The following is a 12,843-nucleotide window of genomic DNA, read 5'->3' on the forward strand; positions in this document are numbered from 1 at the left end:
TTAACCATTGAATTCTACGACCTTCTGGGGGATACTAATGGTGAGTGCATTGCTAGACAAGATGGTTGTTATTTGAGAAGAAGGAGAACCTAAATTATTTGAACGAGTGTGTATTGAAAATGCAGGTTCTTTGGAAGTCGGAAGTGAAGTAGCTTCTTCGCCCTGCAACATATGGATTACAGTTGCCATTGTTGGTCGATCTGCGGGAGCTTCTTGAACACACAAAAAGCCTACTTGGATACATCTCAGAGCTTTGTCAGACTGGCTTGTTTCCCTCACTAATGCGTCAATCACTTCGATTCCTCTGCCTTCCTTCCATAATTTCCAGGCCTTGAGATGTAAACACATTCGTTCTCATATGTCCAATGCCCGGTTTGGAAACACTTCTAGCATTGTGAAGCTGCAATACCAATAGTAGATACATCAACCTCCTGTCTCACTGTTATCTGCTGTCCATTAACCTCTTGTCTCACTGTCATATGTTGTCCTTGATATATCAACCTCATGTCCATTAGCCTTCAGGTCTTTCCCAGGCTGTTGTCCTAGATACATCAACATCATGTCCATCTGATGTCCTAGATACATTAACCTGCTGTCCTAGATACATTCGTCATGGCTGGTGATGATGTTCTTTCACCAGACAAATCAGTTCCCCCAATTCCACAGAATCATCAAAATCCAAATCTCCCCTCTGAGATCCCTTTTTTACTCATTTCTCTGATCACTCAGGCCTGGTCCTAATTACTAAAGTCTTGGATGAGAACAACTACAATGGTTTGAAAAAGGATATGCTCCGAGCTTTGAATTCCAAGAACAAACTTGGTTTTATCAATGACACAATTGAGTCATCTTCAGAAAAGACTAATTTAGATGGCTACAAGACATGGACTCGGGTCAACGATTTGGTGCAGCAATGGATCATCAACGCTGTTAGTCAAGCCATTGCTGAGAGTCTCACCTATTACTCTTCGACTCAAGAGGTATGTGAGGACTTACATGAACGATTTTCACATGGTAATGCTTGTCGAATTTTTGAGATTCAGCGAGATATAACATGATGTAAGTAAGAGCAACAATCAGTCTCAGCTTATTATATAAAACTGAAATGTTTTCGGGATGAATTGACTTCCTATTCTGAGGTTCCACACAGCTCCCAAGGAGATCAACAGAGACTAATGCAATTTCTAATGGGTTTGAACGATACTTACAGTGTTATTCGCAGTCACATTCTTTTGATGAACCCTTTGCCTACAGTCCGCCAAGCTTACGTTGTTGTTGCCCAAGAAGAGAAGCAACATCTACTCAGTGCTACACATCTAGCTGAGTCCAGCGGTAGTGCGGCCATGGCGGTCCGAAACTCTGGCAGATTCACAAATCAAGAACAAGGTAGCAGACCCAATTTCAATCAGGGAAAGGGGAGATATGAGCGAAATCCCCGACCACATTCTGAAAAATTCAGTTCTCAAGAACGGCGACAAGGATCAGGGAGAGGTCGACCTCAATGCGTCTACTGTGGAGACCCTGGACATTGGGTTCATACTTGTTTTGAACTGATCGGCTATCCTCCTGGTCACCCAAAGGCGAAGCAAATTTCCACTCCTAAGCCGAATCCCAACACTAGTTTTAGAGTTCCATCTGCCAACAACGTTTCTAGCGTTGTAAGTTCTCATGCTGGGCCTTCAGTCACTCTATTTGAAGCCCAATTTAAACGATTTATGGCAGCCGTTAGTAGTATGTCTCCAAGAACCAACTCTCATGCCAATGCAACTCTAAAAGCTAAAGCTGCAACTAAACCAGGTTTGTCCAAGGTTGCTTCCCGCAATTGGATCATCGATAGTGGGGCAACCGATCATATTTCATCATCAACTGAATTAATTCATGCTGATAATCGATGTTCCTTGCCTCCAGTCTTATTACTTAGTGGGGATAAAGTTGCTATTGTCGCAAAATGATCACTGCCCTTAAGTTCCAATTTTTACCTCCATGATGTGTTATCTGTGCCAAAAGTTAAAGTTGATTTGATGTCAGTTAGTCGTTTGACAAGAGACATAAATTGTTCAGTGACTTTTTATCCTTATTGGTGCATATTGCAGGATCTGACTGCAAGGTAGATGATTGGTTTGGGTGAACAACGTGATGGATTATACTATTTGGTGACCTTAGCGATGGAGAAGTCCATGAACCAACCTACCTCCACCACTAAACAGTCTACCTACAATCTCTCTATATCCTCCACCGATCTTTGGCATAATAGGCTCAGACATGTATCTTCACCATGCTTAGGTTTCTTCGTTAAACATTTTCTGAAATTTCATAAAGCTTGACACATATGTCCTATGGCAAAACAGAGTCGTTTACCTTTCTATAATATCAAAATTTCCTCGAATAAACCTTTTGAAATTATTTATTGTGACATTTAGGGTTGTTATCAACATCCTTCAGTTTATGGTGCTCATTATTTTCTTACAATAGTTGATGACTATTCACGTTTTACATACATTTTTCTAATGTGACATAAGAGTGAAGCACAACCTCTCATAAAGCGTCTTTTAACTATTCTCTTACGCAACTCGACTCTCGCATTCAATTTTTTCGCAGTGACAATTGTGCTGAATTTATCTCACTTTGTCCTTTCTTTTCTAATAATGGAGTTGTTTTCCACCATTTTTGCGTTTACACACCTCAACAAAATGGGGTTATGGAATGTAAGCATCGTCATATACTCCAAGTTGCTCGGGCATTAAAATTCCAAGCTCACATTCCCTCACAATTTTAGGGTGATTGTGCACTTACAACCGTTCACATCATCAATAGGTTACCCACACATCTTCTTTCCTTCAAAACTCCTTTTAAACTACTATACTCCAAACCTCATTCTTTTTCTCATGTTCGTGTTTTTGGGTGTCTAGCTTATGCTACAAATGTTCATCATTCCCATAAGTTCGATCAACGTGCTACTCGATCTCTCTTTATCGGGTATTCGGTCGGTCAAAAGGCTTTTAAACTATATGATTTGTCTACAAAAAATGTTTTTACCAGTTGGGATGTTAAATTCAATGAAGATATATTCCCTTATGCAGCCTTAGACCCTTTAGGCCACCAACCCGGCCCAATTTTTGCTCTAATACACGAACCCGACCCTGTCCTTCCTTTATCTGATATCGATAGCTTCACTTTCGATATGGCCATGCTTGAGTTACAACCTTCACCAACTCACTCTCCTCCATGTCCATCCACGACAACTCCACCCTCTCCCTCACCTTCCACGCCACCACCTCCGTCTCCACCACCTCTGTTCCGTACATACTCCTGTCATCCACCACCCTCTGCCCAGCCTCCGCCTGATCCGCCCACATCAGTCGCCCCACCCACCACCGAACCCATCCCTTTCCTTCGCACCTACCGGACCGCCTCACTTACAATGTTCGCTCCATTCACTCAGATATGTCGTCCTTCTTGTTGCCTGGTCCAACTAAAGGAACTCGTTACCCGTTGGCTAGCTATCTCTCTTACCATCGGTGTGTGCCCCATCATCAGACTTTCTTGGCTCATATCAGTCATGTCATTGAGCTACACACCTATTTTGAGGCAGTTGTTCATCTGGCATGGTAGCAAGCCATGTTTTCTTAATTGCAAGCCCTCGAGACTAATGGCACATGGACTCTTACCACACTTCCGGCTGGTAAAATTTCCATTGATTGTCGTTAGGTATATAAGATCAAGCACAAAGCAGACGGCTATGTTGAACATTATAGCTCATTTGGTTGCCAAGGGTTTCACTCAGTTAGAAGGTGTCTATTATCAGGAGACTTTTTCCCTTACTCCTAAAATTACTACTGTTCGTTGTCACTTAGCTTTAGCAACTGCTCGTCGTTAGAAATTACACCAATTGGATGTGAATAATGCTTTCCTTCATGGTAATTTATCAGAGGAAATATATATATCTTCTTCGCCATATCTTCAGTGATAGGGGGAGGAGAATCTGGTATGTCGATTGCACAAGTCTTTATATGGTTTGAAACAGGCTTCAAGGCAGTGAGTGGTTTGAGAAGTTTTCTGATGCAGTAAAGTCAACCGGGTATGTTCAATCTAAAGCTGATTATTCATTGTTCACTAAGAAGAAAGGGAATTTATTTACTGCACTTTTGATTCACGTTGATGATATATTGATTACTTGGAATGACTTGGAGACAATTGCTGCACTTAAGACTTTCTTGCATAGTCAATTTCACCTCAAGGATCTTGGAGACTTAAAGTATTTTTTTAGCATCGAGGTTTCAACTTCGAAACGTGGTATCTTTATCATTCAACGTTAATATGCCTTAGAGATTATTGAAGATGCAGGATTATTAGGGGACGCTCCGACAGATACTCCCATGGAAAAAGGCTTGAAATTGTCGAAGCATAGTGACTGCTCAAAGACCCTGAGAAATACAGGAGGTTGATTGGCCGACTCATATATCTCACTGTATCCCATCCTGATATTACCTATGTTGTCCATGTCCTTAGTAGCTTTATGAATCAACCTAGGAAGACGCATTGGGAAGCAATATTAAGAGTGGTACGTTACTTGAAAGGTGTTACAGGACAAAGTTTATTCTTCTCTTCCATCAATAATTTATGGTTAAGAGCCTATTGTGATTCTGATTGGGAAGGATGTCCGGTCACAAGAAGATCTACAACCGGATACTTTGTCTTTCTTGGATCTTCCTTGGTCTCTTGGAAGTCTAAGCGGCAAAAGACAATGTCTTTATCTTTAGCAGAGGCTGAATATCGAGCTATGATAGTCACATGCTGTGAGTTGACTTGGTTATGTTGCTTACTTAAGGATTTGGGCATGTTGCTTCATGAGTCAGCTTTGTTATTATGTGACAACAAGGCTGCACTCCACATTGCAGCCAATCCTTTTTTCATGAGCCAACAAGGCACATTGAGATGGACTGCCATTATATCCGAGACAAAATTCTAGATGGTTATGTGGTCACAAGACATGTAAGTTTTGTCTATCAACTAGCTTATGTTCTCACTAAACCATTGGGGAAAGACATATTTATTCCTATGATTCGCAAGTTGGGAGTGCAAGACATCCACTCTCCAACTTGAGGAGGAGTGTTGAGAAACAAATCTGTTATATTGATTGTAATAGGTTTTGTATGAGTTGTAAAATTTCCTTATGTATAGTAATATGTTGTGTAAGTTGTAAAACTTTCTTATGTGTAGTAATAAGTTGTGTATGAGTTGTTTGAATATTCTCACTGCTGTATAAAGCTCATAGTGCAATACCAATGAAAGACACTTCAGCCATTTCTTTTTTTTTCTTTTACAACATAAGCACATCAATCTTGCATGACTAGTTACTTGAATTTGAAGTAAAAAGAAGTTGTACTTTGCGGATGATAACCAATTAGCCAGCTAGAACATTCAATTTTAGTACAAACGATAACTAGAACTTCACCTACCCATCCAGCAAGAGTTATGAATCTTCAGTCATGAAAAGAACCATTCTTCTTTCCACTTACAATCTCCAACAACAGCACTCCAAAGCTAAATACATCTAATTTCTCCGAGAAACGACCATAACGTGCATACTCAGGTGACATGTAGCCAGTTCACAAAGAAAGAAGAGAAGTTAGCAATAGTATTGCAAATGATAAGGCTTAAATCATTGAAGTCATGTGTTGCATAAACATACTATGTCACAACAACCCTGTTGGTCTTTGCTTCAGTTTGATTCAACCCGAATATCCTTGCCATTCCAAAGTCTGAAACTTTAGGGTTCATTTCTTCATCCAAGAGAACATTACTTGCTTTGTGGATATACAGTACTCCTTGCGCAATACCTTCTATGATTCTGAAACGTTGAGCCCAATCCAGACTTGTCTTTCCAGATGGATCTGGTACACATAATGTTTGCCATTGAGCCACTAACATTCTCATTACAGACTACGTTTAATTACTTGAACATAATAGATGCCCACAAAAATGTAAGCAGATTTAATCCTTTAAGGTCTAATATATAAAATAATGAAAAACATATACCAAACAAAAATCTGTCCAGACTTCCATTGGGCATGAACTCATAAATTAATATCATTTCCTCCTCTTCAACACAACAACCAAGAGTCTAACAAGATTGGTGTGCTGGAGCTTGGCTATTAGCTTTATCTCATTTATGAACTCCTGATGCCCTTGCCCAGACTTCTTTTATTGTCTTTTTTATGGCTACTTCTTGATTTTCATGGAAAATCCCCTGTAGATGAAGAAAAATATAACCCAATAAAAAAACCATCTTAGTTCCTACTCCTTATCAATTTAATTAGTAGTGAAATTTCTGTATTATGAGAACAATGCATCTCTGAACAATTATCATCATCTATAATTGTGGTACAAGACTACTCACCTTATAAACAGGGCCAAATCCTCCCTCACCTAGCTTATTAACTTCAGAGAAGTTGTTTGTATAAGCTAAAATACACCTCAAGTCAAAGAGGGGTAGTTCTGTATCACTCTTTCACCTCCAGTACTAAAATCACCAATAGTTCTATTCTTACTTCCTCCAATGCTTCCTGTTTCAATTTTATTGTTAGAACTTGGAACATTATCAGTTTCTGCTCTCAGAGAGAAGAAGAGTTTAGTTTGTACCTTCTTTTCCCAAAGTTTTCTTCCATAAAAAACAGTCAAAAACTAAAGTGAGCAATCCAGCTGCTGATAAGACTAATGCAATTACAAGGTGTCCCTTGAAAAAATCACCAACTGTAAAGAGAAAGACCTAGATCAGTAAAAAAGAAGGCTATAATTTAAGTAATGACCACTTTCTTTCAAACTACTGATGAAGTTTAAACTGACTGTTCTTTGCACAAAATAGCTAAAGAAACTGAATCAACATACCTTGATTTGAATGTTGTTGGTGAACACGAATGTAGATATCCCTACAAGATCTATCAAGTCACCGAACCATGTAAAACATCTCCCATAATTTTGTTGTGTCGCATTCATATACGCATAAGCTGTGCAAGAACAGTTTCGAATGCACTTGGATTTGCAGTCACTCATGCTCCTATTGTACAACATAATAGAACGATCAGGTAGTTTCAACTTCTCATACTTTGAAAATCCTTCTTCATCATCACAAGTCAAATTTTGTTCTCTAACACAGCCACCTTCCCAATCCCTCACATCCCTTGTTTCTGAATTTTGGGTTTAAAACCAGTCAAACACTTGCAGGGTGAGACAGATTCATTTTTATTACAGGCACCATTTGGACCGCAACGAGCAATATAATCACATGTATGAACAGGCTCTCCCCATGCTAGGCTCCAGGTACTTTTGTCTTCCTTCCACAGTTGTAGCAGTAGGATTCCAGACGCCTTCACTTCAAATGAAAGAAAGACCTCATCATCATGATTCTTGTAAGTGAGAGAAAAGGCGGTCCCATCATCGTTACCATAAGCTTCTTGAGTTGGACCCTGAATATTTGGTATCCCTCTGTAGTCCACACAGATGGCACTTCTCCAATATGGAACATTTTCCTTCCAGGTAAGAAGCTGCGTAGGCACATCAGGATCAATGCCGGTTGTGAACTTTCCAGGTTGTGGATCATCAAATGCTGCCCAGGACATCAGACGCCATTGCTTGCCAGTCCTTTTGTTAAAGCCTATTTTCATGCCAGGCACCACAGAATCAGTGGGATGATCGAAACTCTCCCATATGGTTTGATTTCCAAATCTCAGAACAAGATTTCCGGTATCCAAGGGTAAAACAGTTGTCTTACTCATTGCAGGGGCAGATACTGATGCATTAGTTGCCAGATAATTTTTCTAGTCTCATCCAACACTACGAGATTTCCATCACCGCTGAGCATACAGATGCCGGGATAATGTAGAGGGGATCCTCTGTTAGCTACCCAAACAATATCACTCTTTGGCAATGTGTTGTACCATATGCCAAGGAAGTGTTACTAGAATTTTCAGGACTAAAGAAGCCTAATGCAAAGGATTTAGAGGAAGAAATCAAGGTCTGGTTTCCACTGATAGATATTCGTGGTGCTAGATTGTCTCGGCTGGTACAAAGAGAGAAGAATAACATAACGAGACAAAGAACAAGCTACCCCATTCCCAGACAGAGAAACAGATGAAGAGCAAGAAGAAGCAAAAACGGTGAGACAAGAAAAAAGAAAAGGTGGGGGCACATGCAAGGTTAAGTGGTTTAACGATAGATAAGGGTACCATAATGGTTGGTCCCTCCTAGTTGGAGGTGAGAAATCAGACATAAACATATAACGACGATGCTTCTGAATTCTGATGGTCTATCAGAAGCAAGAAACACTGTTGGTGGAGCAGTATAATTGACAGTAAGAAAGAAAGCTATGACAGAGTTGGAATGTAACTTTCTTAAAAAAAGAAATCAATTGCATGAAAACTTTGAACGGTAAATACGCAATCACTGGACTTAGCTTTCAATAAGTCTTTGTTCAAACACCATGTCATGAAGGGAACTAAGTCCAGTTTTAATAGGCATTACACCAAATGCAGCCAAAGGTCCAAACTCATTCCAGCTCAGATCGAAAGTATGCTTGATCGAGATAGAAAGACAGGGAGTACTGTCCATGCAAAAAGAATTGCTACTTAAGGTGACATGGAAACATTACATTTAGTGCCTCAAGTAAGTGAGAAGAGAATACCTTGTAGAGGACTCAAAGAGAGCGAGTTTTACCACATTAGTGAAGACTGAAGAGAGAATCCCCCTTAGTTTAATGTGGAAGAGGAGTACAACTGCAGCACTGCTTTCCTTGAACTGATTGATATATCCAAATATCCACTAGTCTGGCATTTATGCCATCTTCCCAGCTGATCCTGGATGACCATGCATGCCGTAAGTGATCAAGAACTCCAGACTAAGCATCTGACCATAACCCTACTATGTTCTTAAAGATCAACAACTATTTCAAGAACCCTACTATAGCCTCAAAGTTTATCAGCCATAAAATATGCTTTTATGACCGGACCACATAACAGTGCTATAAGTGATCATGATATGGAACTTTCTCTGTCACCATTGAATAGCTCCCTCACAGCATAAATTCTACCATCAAACCAAAAAAAGAAACTACAATGGAAAGCTCTAAGTCCAACCAGCCAAGTAAATTAAGAAACAAGTCAGATGCTAGCAGCTATTATCAATCAAGTCACCAGATCATATGAAACATCTGGCGGTCAGCACAAGTTGTGCAAGAACAGTACTGATCTCAATGCTCGCACATACTCTTATTGTCTAATAAATAGCATGATCTGGTAGTTTCAACTCAAACTTAGATAACTCTTCTTATCTGCTCTCCCATGTCAATGGCTTTTAGTTTTTGGTGGACACATCTACCAGTCCACTAAACATGAAGCCAATGTTTCTGAAGTTTGGGTATATAACCTGTTATTCTGCCAACATTTACACGAAGAGAGACACATATCAATCACAGGCAGCAAATAATCCACAAGGAGCATATAAAACACATCTATGAACCTACTCCCTTCACAAAGTTGCAACCCTTGAGATGATTTACTCTGAACCAACCATTGCTGCAGCATAATTGAGGTTGATCCAGCAATTAAGGCCCTCAATTTTACTGGATAACCATGACACCATAAGTAATTAAGATATTATCATTATCAAAGGTGTTTTCATCTCCTTGCCAAAGAAGGTGCCCACTTCTCCAATATGAGCATTTTCCTGCCAAATAGCAAGCCTTCCCTGGTAGTAAAGTGAGCTTTTCGGGTTGTGGATCATGAACGCTGCCCATGACATAAGGCACCTTAGTTCCTTTTGTTCAAGCTAATCTTCATCTAAGGCAGCATTGTATCAGAAGGATACTCAAAGCCAAAATCCCAAATGTGACTCACTCAATTTAAACTAAGCATCACGTCTTCTAAAGAATCTCAATCTCATAAATTAGGTAGGTACTTAAATTACCATCTCTAATCAGGGGCCACCTGAATATGATATTGCAGAAAATTCCAAGCAAGGTACAGAGTAAAACGCAGAGAAATTCATTGATTTCGTAAAATTCAACTATTAATAACAATGGCGTACCTGAGATACATGGCAATTTGATAGACCACGACACTGACCGGAGACTGATCAGTGAAATAAGAAAGCTGGAGTAAAAGACTGATCATGCAAATTATTATACGCCGGCTGCGGCAGGTCAGAAAGAGAACATAATTCACGCCACCCTCGCCGAGGGGTTTTCCAGCCACTTGAGCTCGGAGAGCCATGAGCACTTGAGAAGGTTGCCGGCGTGGGGGAGTGAAATTTCGAGTTCATTTTTGGGCCCTTTGGCCCGTACCCGACTATTACTAAAGTTCATTGTAATCCTTCTCTCAGTCAAAACCGCCTACCGGGCCAATGCCTTCGTGTAGCCCACCATATACAGTACTCGGTTTCTTTTATTTTTTCCAATATTAAAAAAAATAAAGATGGATATCTTTTACTGGAAAATCAAACCTCTGCCCTGATTCATTTGTAATCTGATGGCTTTGCTTTACTTTGCAAGTATGGCAGGTCCTGGGTTCGATGGCAGAAGTAGAGAAGTCTAGAACCAGAAAATCAAACCTCTAAAAGCCAGATTTTTTCCGACAACTTTCTTATCCGACCCGGAGAAAAGAAAAATGAGAAAAGGCACTCTTGCCTCGAGTTGAGAGCTCCAACAGCCCCTTCTCTACGATTCGTTACCGTAGTACACTACGTTAAGACAATACGAACTTCTCTTTACCGTAATTCATAAAAGTTCAATTGTGATATCTTTGAAGAATCAACGATAATATTATATAATTGAACAGTGAAAATGTTAAAGTATAATCGAAAAACTGGTCAAATGACATATCTTTTTAAAATACCCAGAAAAAAGGATCTCTTACTATTGAACAAAACTCCCTATGGCAAATAGAGAATGGCAAATCAGTGGACGTTTGGTAGATAGGTGGGTTCCGAATGGCAATGAGGTATGATCAAACCAATAATCATCAGCAATAGATTCACTTCTTTATCAGTCTCAGAGGTTATCACTGAGGACAAGAATTGGAATATTGACCACATTGAGCCTTTTTTGGATCCTAATGATATCAAGATTATTAAGGCTTTGCCGATCCGTGGGGATGAGGACAACGATAGACTAATATGGCCAAGCAACAAAAATGGCTCTTATTCTGTTAAGAGTGGCTACATGAAATTTTTTTCTGACTAAAACTTACCTCTGAAGGCTTCTTCCTCCCACATCACCGACCGAAATGAGTGGAAGTTGATCTGGCAACCTTCTTTCATCCCTAAAGTGTCAAATTTCATGTGGAGAGCAATGTCTAATGCATTAGCTACCAATTGGTGTGTGTTCAGGAGGAAAATTATCTCTAATCCAATGTGTACTTTATGTGGAGAAGGTGTGGAGTCAACTGAGCATTGCTTGCTGCTATGTCCTTGGACAAGAGTTGTCTGGTTCGGTAGCCCGCTGGGATATTCCATTGCAAGAGAGGACATCTCCACCCGACTGCTGGCTAATGGCAATTCATAAGAAGGAGGATATTATTTCAAACGATCAAGAGGAGTTTCTTCACTATGTTTGCATTCACCTTTGAGAGCTTTGGAAGAAAGATGCAGGGCGGTTTCAAAAGGGGTATCTCCTAACCCCCAAGCAACAGTGGAGGCTATAAAAAGGAACTTCCAAAACTGGTTTGAGGCTTATTCCAAAAAGGCTGGAAGAATTGATGACGTGCTCCATGGTTCGGATTCTGCTAGGGTCAGAAGATGGCTCCCTCCCCCTCCCAATATGGTGAAAATCAACATGGATGCAGCTTGGAAAGCTACTTCTTCCCAATCGGGAATATGAGTGTGCGTGAGAAATTACCTTGGTGCCTCAATTGCAGGGAGATGTTCTTTGGGGAGTTTTAATTCTGCATTGGAGGCAGAGGCTGAGGCTGTAGTGAATGGGGTTAATCTGGCTGCAAGTTTAAGTTTGAAGAAGGTTATTGTGGAAGGGGATTGCCGTGACGTGATGCTTGCTATGTCAGAAGAAGTTCAATCTGCAAATTGGAAGATTCAACCTATGGTGAGGAAAGTTCAATATCTTCTCCATCTCTTTGATCAAAGCGAGTGGAACTGGGTTCCACGGGATGCAAACCATCTAGCAGACGCTGCTGCGAAGATGGCAATGTCGGAGTTGTGCTCTTTAGATTGGGACTCGTGTCCCCCAACTTCGCTTTTTGGAATTCTGAGAGCTGATGGCCTCCCTGGCCCCCCTTGAGCTTCCTTTTCCTCTCTGACTCAGCTTTTGGGTGCTGGGATTTTTCCTTTATTTTTACTTTCAGTCGGCTTGTCTTTCTTGCTTCCTTGGCTTTTTGCCTCTCTAATTAAATGCTTTTCGACCAAAAAGAAAAAGGGATCCCTTAGTTAAATGGCTCCAATTATGTGATATGATTACACAAGATGAGAAAACAGTATACCAGCTGGAAGTATGCAAGCTTTTTTCCTAGTTGAAGCAGGAAAGCATTAACTCGAGAGAGAAGCACCACTCGTTATGAGAGAGAAGCTTCAGTGCTTAATCTCCAAAGTGGCTACCAGTAACCAGTTACGTACTAAAACCAATGAAAGTTCATTGGCCACCTGATACTTGGTTATTGCTCAAAGTTATTAGCTGCAGTTCTTTAGTGTTTTCAGAGTTAAAAGAAACACACATATCCCAGTTCCCATCTCTCTCTCTCTTCATCTCCATAAGAATCTTTTATGTTCTACTTTCTGTTAACATTTGTTATATACTGATACTGATAGACTTACCTATAGGCTACGTTTGGCAACTCATATAAG

General features: G+C 40.2%; 1 pseudogene; it reads right to left on the reverse strand.

The window, feature by feature from the left end:
- On the reverse strand, nucleotides 1-7,775 carry LOC126797335 (G-type lectin S-receptor-like serine/threonine-protein kinase CES101; annotated as a pseudogene).
- Between the last annotated feature and the right edge of the window lie 5,068 nt (nucleotides 7,776-12,843).

Source organism: Argentina anserina, chromosome 6 (genome assembly GCF_933775445.1).
Source record: "Argentina anserina chromosome 6, drPotAnse1.1, whole genome shotgun sequence".
Lineage (NCBI taxonomy): Eukaryota > Viridiplantae > Streptophyta > Magnoliopsida > Rosales > Rosaceae > Argentina > Argentina anserina.